Below are 9,179 nucleotides of genomic sequence, written 5' to 3' on the forward strand. Positions count from 1 at the left end.
TTTTGTTATGTTGCTGCCTTATGTTAAATTGCTTTAAATTACTTTTTTTCCACATCATTCTACACCATAATGACAAAGCAAAAAAACAAGTTTTTAACATCTTTGCAAAAGTATTAAAAATAAAAAAACTTAAATGATTCCATTGCATAAGTACTCAAACCCTTATCTGGGACAGTTGAAAATTAGCTCAGGAGCATTCATATTGCTTGTAGATGTTACTACACTTCGAGTGAAGTTAACCTGTGGCAAATTCAATTGAATGGGTATGATTTGGAAAGGCACACACATCTTAATAAAAAGTCTAACAGCTGAAAATGCATATCAGAGCAAAAACTAAGCCCGAGGTCAAAAGAACTGTAGAGCTCAGAAATAGGTTTGCGTCAAGCCACATATCTGGGGAAGAGTTCAGAAAAAATTCTGCTTTATTGAAGGTTCACAGAATCATGTAGCCTTCATTGTCCATAATGGAAGACGTTTGAAACAACCAGGACTCTTCCTGGCCAAACTAAGCAACTGATGAAGAAGGACCTTGTCTAGACTGGTGACCAAGAACCTGATGGTCACTCTAGTTGAGCTCCATGATCATATGTGGAGATAGGAGAAATCTACAGAAGGACAAACACCACTGCAACACTCCACCGATCTGGGCTTTATGGCGGTGTGGCAAGACTCAATCCTCTCTTCAGTGAAGACGAAAACACACTTGGAATTTGCAAAAAAGCACCTAAAGGACCCTTAGACTGTGAGAAACAAGATTCTCTGGTCTGATGAACCTCAATTCTAAGCATCATGTTTGAAGGAAACCAGCTCTGCTCATCCAACAGGACAATGAACCTAAACACAGCAAGAATGGCTTATAGACAACTCTGTGAATGCCCTTGAGTGGCCCAGCCAGAGCCTGAGCTTGAACCCAATCAGTTATTTCTGGAGAAATCTGAAAATGTGCATCTGCCCCCATCCAACCTAACAGAGCTTGAGAGGTAAGGAGAAGAATAGCAGATAATTGCCAAATGCTGATGTGCAAATCTTGTCGCATCATACCCAAAAAGACTGGAGGCTGTAAAGGTGCTTCAGCTAAGTACTGAGTTAAGGGTATGAATACTTATGCAGTGTACTTATTTCAGTTTATTTTATTTTTAATTAATTTACAAAGTTGTGAAAATTCTGTTTTTGCTTTGTCAATATGGTGTATAGAGTGTAGATTGATGTGGAAAAAAAGTAATTTAAAGCAGGCTGCAACAACAAAACGTGAAATAAATGAAGGGGTATGAATACTTTCTCAAGGCACTGTATGTATGTAGAAATATCAGGATTTAATAAGCACATTTTAGTTTCACACCCTTGATAGTAAGGCTTGCAATATATTATTTCAGCTTGAGAAGACTATGCAATTTATTAACACACAATTTATTTTTCTCATATAATGTTCAAAATCATAAAGACATTTTCTTCATCACCTCATCAAACTGGAAACACAGCCGATCACATGTACATTTCTTATATTAGCAGAGGGAGAGGCAACATTTATTTGCACCAGTGCACATTACCATTTCCCTCGAATTATTTTCTGTTTGCAACCTTGACTTTGAAATATCACGATTCACTTTTGGTCTTCCTTTCCTGAGAGAGTCTGCATTAATACAAAACACGTCCAAATACAAAACACGAGTCAGGGAGGAGGTCAAACTCGCTGTTTACAACTACATCTATAGGAGCTGTGCATGAAAAGAAATCTGTTTAGCAGAAAATCCATCAAACATCAGGCCAAACATAATATGCTTTATAAGAAAATTGTGTGCTTATATCCCCAGTGTGATTTTATGATTGTTGGCCTCCTAAAGGTGATAAGGAGATTTTTTTCTCATTTTTTTTTACCAAACGCATGGTTAGCGTTGATGCTCCTGGTACTTTGTATTAAACCGTTTGTAAAGTTATCAATGCTTTTTATAATTTGGGTCCTTTTATGTCTTTCATACATATGATTACTCAATCAGAAATCCTCAGAGAGCTCAGATTTGTGTCCATTAGCAACAATACTGCAGGTAGACAATGTTTACTCAACTAAGAGGCTTACTATTATCATTAAAACATCATTTAAACATAAAACCACGGCACGGCAGCATGCATTCCTGTGTCATTAGTGTCAATGGTAATTGGCTGGGCAAGTATGCAAAAATATTGTCTTGATATTAAGAGCAGTTTGCATGTGAATAATAAGCAATTTCATGCTGCTGATGAGTGCATCTGTGTGCTCACAAACTTTTTAATTGCAGTTAATTAGTTAAATGGAAAGAAAATTTATTCGTGGAAAGATGTTTTCATAGAATTTAATTCTCCATTGTTTACCCCCCCCCCCCCAAAAAAAAGGCTAGTGATCTATCTTTTAATTAAATCATTGGTGAATTTGTTGTGTGTGTGAGATTATTAATGAACTTCTTCAAATTTCATTATTCATAAAGAGTCAGTAATTGATTTGCTTCTTTCAATCTTTGTGGATTTCTCTCCTGAAGTAAGTTACAGCAAATATTATGACATATTATTTTTTACATCAATTACTGTATTATTTTAACAAACATTATTTTGTATTATTTATTTCACTCAAAAATGACAATTTGGAGAAATGTAGCATTACTTAATTTGCTCACCAATGGCTCCTCTGCAGTGAATGGGTGCCGTCAGAATAAGAGTCCAAACATCTGATAAAAACATCACAATAATCCACAAGTAATCCACAACACTCCATCAGTAAACATCGTGTGAAGGGAAAAGCTGCATGCTTGTAAGGTAAAAATCAATTATTAATGCATTTTAAATGTTAAACTGTTGCTTCAATTCTAAGTCCTTGATCCGTAATATTGCTTCTTCCAGTGAAAAAGTCGTCTTGTCTGAATCAGGAGAGAAATATGCACAGATTAAGCACCGTTTACAAGTGACAACAATCCAAAATAGTTCCAAGCAAAGATATTGGTGAATTGTGATGGACAATAGAGGATGCGTTATTATGGATTTTGGGCTCATATTTTTATCAGAAGTGACAGTTTAAAGTTAAATTAGTCTTAATTATGGATTTGTTTCTTACAAACACGTAGCTTTTCACTTCACAAGACGTTAACTGATGGACTGGAGTGGTGTGGATTACTTGTGGATTAGTGATTAATTAAGTGATTAATTGTTTTTATCAGCTGTTTGGACTCTCATTCTGACGGCACCCATTCACTGCAGTGCATCCATTGGTGAGCAAGTAATGAAATGCTAAATTTCTCCAATAGTAATAATTTTTATTAATTAATAATTTTTTTCCATTTTGATTCTAGAGCTTGTCCCGCACATGTTTTAGTGATATTTTTTTGTTCTGTATACCACTTATAAAGGGTATAAAAACACACCAAATGAGGAAATCTGCTGTACTTTCAGTTTCAGTTCGCTCCATCAGCAACTCAACCAAAGCACTCCATACTCCTCTGTGGTTTTCCGTTGTTTCTGAACGCCGTGTGATCTTCCTTCGCCTTTCGTGGTCCTGTCGGTACTTGCCCTCAAATACAAACAGCAGTAAAAGCTTTCCTAAGTCCAGAAGAGTTGCAGACCGACCGAATTTTAATCGATACGGACTGATGGTTTTTGAAAAACGTATTTGAGAAGCAACAAGAACAACACTTTAAAACTTGAAAGGTCTTTTTCCGGGGAATTGTGGGGGCGGCAGAGTCAAAAGAGACTTGTTTCTCCAGACATGAAAGGTTCCTGAGATCAAGCACCTTGAAAATGAAAAGCACTCTGTCTTGTAGATTCGGGTCTGACATCAAGCAGGTGTCTCAATTTAAACAGAAGCAAGGACTGCGCTTAAGGTGACACGATAAATAAATCCATATGTGCTTGGAATGAAATGGACAGTTAGACACCAGATTCATTTTGAGACGGGCCACTTACCCTTATAGTGTTAGTTATTGTTTTGCAATTATTATTGTTAGTAAGTAGTCATTTAGCAGATGCTTTTATCTGAAGTGACTTATAGTGCACTTACATTTGTATGTACATTTATTCATTTGGCAGACATTTTTATCCCTAGTGACTTGCAGTGCATTCATATGATGCTTTACAAGTATGTGTGCTTCATGGGAATCAAACCCATGACCTTACTGTGTTTCTAGTACCTACAGAGGTTAATTTGGTTCGAACAGCATTCAGTTGGTCTAGAATGCACAAAATGATTGGTGGTTTGTTCAGTTGAATCTATTTTATATGAATTTACTCTAGTCTCCCATCAGCTTGGCCCTGAACTGCTGGTATTCATTGCAGTGACCGGCCTTTGCTTTTTTTATTTAACTGGATGGCAAAATGAAAAAAAAACAAAAAATATATATATATTTTTTTTTGCTTACTTTGAAGTGCAAAACATTTAAAATCTAAAGTCTTTTGGATATTTCTCTTTATTTTTTAACATAGAATTGAATGGGTAACTGTGGTAACCATAATTTACTTTCCCCCCATGGTTCTTCTGAAAGAACAAGCGGTCAAGGTTTAGCTGGTTACCGTGACCCAGTTAGACCCTGCTGGTCAATATTTTAACTACTAATTATTTTGTTGCAAAAAAAAAAAAAAAGCCGTATAGTGTGTTGTTCACTTTTTTCATTTAAAAGTACTGCTATATGAACCAAAGTGCAATAATATTTGGTTTGCAAACACTTTAAACAAATAAGGTGCTTTTTTTTTTTTTTACAGCAGTATTCCTTTTACATAGTAGCAGTTAAAATATTTCTTGTAAATCTCAATTTAAACATGAATGTAATCAAATTAAATATAAAACCAAAGCTATTTGCCACTGCCAGGGCATTAACGTATTTATAGAAAATATTTTATAGTTTGTTATAGAAAAAACAAGTTATGCTCAAGAGTACAGAGCCATCATAATAGTATAACAGGCACCTTCCGAGTAGAGACCTGCACTATCGCGGGACCCAACTCAACAGAGTGTGGCGCGAGACAACACTTGATGGGCGAGTGCGGGCGGGCAGAGACTCGTGTGTGCGGGATGCGGGAGAATAAGGGTGGACTCACACTAGGAAATCTTAACCGTGCCCGAGCGCGTTTGACCCCCGAAGCCCAGTTCGTTTGACTAGTGTGATCGCTCTGTGCCGCGTTCGGGCGCGGTTCGTTTAGCCGTCCCTTGCTCCGTGGCTCTGTTGGAAGAGGTGGGCCAGAGCGCGGTTCAGTTGGGTGCTGTACGCATGTAGTGTGAGCGCTAACCGCGCCGCAGCGCGGAACATACATATATATGTGTGTGTGTGTGTGTATATATACAGTGGTGTGAAAAAGTGTTGGCCCCCTTCCTGATTTCTTATTTTTTTGCATGTTTGTCACACTTTAATGTTTCAGATCATCAGACAAATTTAAATATTAGTAAAAAATAACACAAGTGAACACAACATGCAGTTTTTAAATGAAGGTTTTTATTATTAAGGGAAAACAAAACCCAAAACTACATGGCCCTGTGTGAAAAAGTGTTTGCCCCCTAAACCTAATAACTGGTTGGGCCACCCTTAGCAGCAACAACTGCAATCAAGCGTTTGCGATAACTTGCAATATATATATATATATATATATATATGTATGAATGTATGTTCTAGCTATATGTGACTAATTTGCTTTTGTAGGACTCTTAAAAGCATGACATTTACATATATTTTTTTCCTGTCTGCTGCTTTTCGTGTCACAGTTCTTTGTATCTATTTCTGAAAACTCTGAACTGGCAGCTGGCAGTTTTACAACGGAAACAGTTATTGTTTCCTTATTATGTTTAGACTGCCACAGATACCCAATGGCTGTAGCAAATGTCTGTTTTTGTCATTTTCTAAAGGAGTAAGTGCAAATGACAGGCTCACATCTCCATGACTGGTAGTGTGAAAGCCAGAGACGGATTAATTGAAAGATGGGGATGTTTGGAGGCAGACAGACGGGAAAGCATACCTTCCAGCATATGCTGCTGAGGAAAATGAACTGGGGAGAGATCGGACCGGCTCGCCAGCTCCCGAGAGAGTTTAATCAAGGCAAAGTCATCTTGATTAAATTAGATGTGCTTTAAAACACTGTGTGTGTGTGTGTGTGTGTGTGTGTTAGAACTCATTTCACCAAACTTGTGAGAGATGTTTGTCTTTGAGCTGAGCATTTGTTTGTGCCGTGAGCAGCAGATTCATCAAATGTTTATACATGCTAATGAAACTTTGACTCAACCGATTCGTTCAAAACACGGAATCAATCAGCAATTAATTGGCTGGTTGCTGTGAGATGCGCTCTGTTTCCGCCTAAAATGCAGTGACCTAATATTATTGTATTTGCTTATTGAACTGTTTATAGAGCTAACAGTCGTAATGGTGAAAACATTGTGTGATGTTGCCTAACTAACTGTATTTTAAATATAAAAACTTTCCATTTTGAATTTTTACTAGAACTCATTTCACCAAACTTGTGAGAGATGTTTGTCTTTGAGCTGAGCATTTGTTTGTGCCGTGAGCGAGAAATGTGGTCACGTCAATCTTTCTGAGAGAACTTTGTGTTTCCTCAGTAATTAACCTTCCATCTCCTACAACACTTGAAATATCTGTGGATGAAACAACATCTATGGATGAAACAGATGCTCAAAAACCCGACATGTTTTTTTTATTTTTTTTTATTCATACACTAATAAAAAGTATGAAACATACATGTTTTTTTTAAACGTCTCTTATGCGCATCAAGGTTGCATTTATTTTAAGAAAAATACACTAATAACCAGGGGTTAAATTGGGATTTGTTAAATTGGGGGGGGGGAGGTATTGAGTGAATGGCTGGTTGCTGTGAGATGCGCTCTGTTTCCGCCTAAAATGCAGTGACCTAATATTATTGTATTTGCTTATTGAACTGTTTATAGAGCTAACAGTCGTAATGGTGAAAACATTGTGTGATGTTGCCTAACTAACTGTATTTTAAATATAAAAACTTTCCATTTTGAATTTTTACCTCAGGATGCTGAGTTTCTTAGTGTTGCGCGTTTTGATTTCTCCTGGAGAGGCTGCGTGAGCCTCGCCTCAGCAGCGCAACCTTATTCCGTCAATAGATGCATTATATACAGTAGCTATATCCACTATTCGCCACTTACTCTAAATGTAATAAAATCAGACTAATACTTGCGTTTTGGTGTTTACATAGTTATTTTTGGTTACTGATGTTTTTTTAGTCTTTATTTGTCTGGCGTTAATGAAGCGTTAATGTCGAGCCCTGGTGTTAATATCGATGACGGCCCCGGACCAATTTAAACCCTGGTAATAACAACAATGTAGAGTTGGAAAATATATTCAAAGTATAATTATTTTGTAACAATATATACCACCGTACAAAAGCCAATAATTTTTTGTTTTGTTTTACAAAATAATTCTATTTTGAATAAATGCTGTTCTTTTAAAACGTTTACCCATCAAAGTGTTCTGACAAAACTATATCACAGGCTGAATAAAATAAAATAAAATAAAATAAAATGAGCAGCACAACTGTTTTCAGCATAATAATAAAAATCATCAGCATATTAGAACGATTTCTGAAGGATCATGTGATACTGAAGACTGGATTAATGATGCTGAAAATTTTGCTTTGATCACAGGAATCAATTATATATTTTTTTACAATATATTCACATAGAAAACAATTTAAAAATCCCCTCAAAACATTAAAAAAAAACGTACTTTTTTACTAGTTTTGACTGTACTTGTTTATGAACACAGTAGCGCAGACAGTAAAGCATACAGCTAACAACACCAAAGCCATGGGTTTGATTTCCAGGGATCTCAAGAACTGATAAAATGGACACCTTGAATGCACTGTAAGTCACTCTGGATAAAAGTGTCAGGCAAATTACGTAATACTGACCTTTAATGACTTAATACCAACAATAAAATGCACGCTGTGGACGATTGATAGTGCATTAACACTAACAAGAGAGTAACGGTTCATCAAAATATCCAGTCACCCAACGGTTTATCCACTCACTATGTGCTCTTTTCCCGTAGAAGTGTTTTATAGTATGAACAGTATGGGCCGAGTCAAAAATAGCCCACCTGCTGAAGATGAGGAGACTCGGCAGGAATCTGGAGCTTTCGTCATCAAATAGAGTTTATCTCTGTCTTTATCCTTGGCCCATTTACCATAGCTTGTGGTTTTATCTTCAGCCAAGTTCTGCTATTGGAGAGCGGCACGCGAAACATGTAGAACTGAGATTTTTCACAATTGCCTGCTGGGTAGATGGAGCTGTAACCCCATGAGGTAGACATGCAACTTTAAACAAAAAGAGATCTGAATAAACAAAGAGATGTGTCAATTTCGTACAAAATTCCTCGGGAAGAGCTTTATTTAAGCATTATCTGTGGGACGTCACGACTGATATTCAGTGCTCTTATACAACAGTTCATTACACAAGAAATCTAAAAAGGCCATGTTAACTTTTCTGTTTGTTTGTTTATATTAGGCAAACCAGCTTTGGTGAAGGAACAAATGGATCAAACTGATATTTGTCACGGTGCACCTATGGTGAGGAGCGAGGAACAAGGAATGAGGAGAACGCTGGAGAATCTGGATACACAGTCGTTATTGACATTTACACCACAGGAATCACACGTAGGACACGGGAATAGACGATCAATACCGGAAGGGAAACAAGGGGCAGAAAACACTATAAATACAGTGAAACTAATGGGACACACCTGGGAACAATGGAATAGAACGGGGAACACCTGGAACAAATGATAACACAATCAGGACAGGAACAGGAAGACCAAATAAGGAAATAATCATAACATGGAGCACGTGGGGGAAGGAAACACACACAGACACGGAACAGAGTCTGACATTACTCCCCCCTCCTGGAAGGTGCGTCCCGCGCCATAACAATTCCACCAGGGAGGGGGGGTGGGCGCCCTGGAGGCTGGTGACTGGGACATGGACTGGGACACGGGGAATACCTCCAGAGAGGATCAGGCAGTCCAGGGTGCCATGGCGGCACAGGGAGCTCAGGGGCCGCTAAACTCGGGGACAGGAGCCCTCAGTGGGCTAAACTTGGGGACTGGAACCCTCCGTGGGCTAAATTTGGGGACTGGATCACTCACTGGGCTAAACTCGGGGACAGGAGCCCTCACTGGGCTAGACTCGGGGACAGGACT

The sequence above is a fragment of the Sinocyclocheilus rhinocerous genome, unplaced genomic scaffold, assembly GCF_001515625.1.
Source record: "Sinocyclocheilus rhinocerous isolate Xijiao unplaced genomic scaffold, SAMN03320098_v1.1 scaffold448, whole genome shotgun sequence".
Taxonomy (NCBI): Eukaryota; Metazoa; Chordata; class Actinopteri; order Cypriniformes; family Cyprinidae; genus Sinocyclocheilus; species Sinocyclocheilus rhinocerous.